We start from the raw sequence: 553 nt of genomic DNA, 5'->3' as shown, positions 1-553 counted from the left end.
CTGGCTGGAGCCCCCGTTTCACCCATGCCCCGTGGGGCTCCAGCTCCAGGTCTGGTGCAGCAAGCTGGGGGCCCACCGTGGGGCAAAGGGGTCCCGCCTGGCCGCTCCATGGGCCTCTGCTGCCTGTGGTCCCGGAGCCCCAGCTCGGCGCTGGCCCAGGGGGGCCCACGGCCCCTCCCTGCAGCCTGCTCCCACCGCAGCAGCCCGTGGGGGCCCCACCCCCCAGCTTTTGGGCAGCTGCAGGCCCCGCCCCTTCGGCTGGCCCCGCCCCTTCGACTGGCCCCGCCCCTTCGACTGGCCCCGCCCACCGGTTGGCCCCGCCCACCGGTTGGCCGCGCCCCTCCCGCCCTGCTTTGTGCCTGGCGGCTGAGGGACACCAGTGCGGAGGCCAGCGCTGACCTCGGGCAGGTTGGTCTGCGCAGGCACCAAGGCTCCCCTGTTACATGCGGTGCTGGCGTCACGGAACAGGATCAGAATGAGCCGACCGGCGCCGGGCGGGCCAAGCAGGCTCGTGGGCTGGGCGCCCGAGAGGGCCCCGCGGCCCGGGCTCTGG

The sequence above is a fragment of the Condylura cristata genome, unplaced genomic scaffold, assembly GCF_000260355.1.
Source record: "Condylura cristata isolate star-nosed mole 26May11 unplaced genomic scaffold, ConCri1.0 scaffold00009, whole genome shotgun sequence".
NCBI classification, from domain to species: Eukaryota; Metazoa; Chordata; class Mammalia; order Eulipotyphla; family Talpidae; genus Condylura; species Condylura cristata.
The sequence above is the reverse complement of the archived record's forward strand: the minus strand, read 5'-3'. Positions refer to the sequence as shown.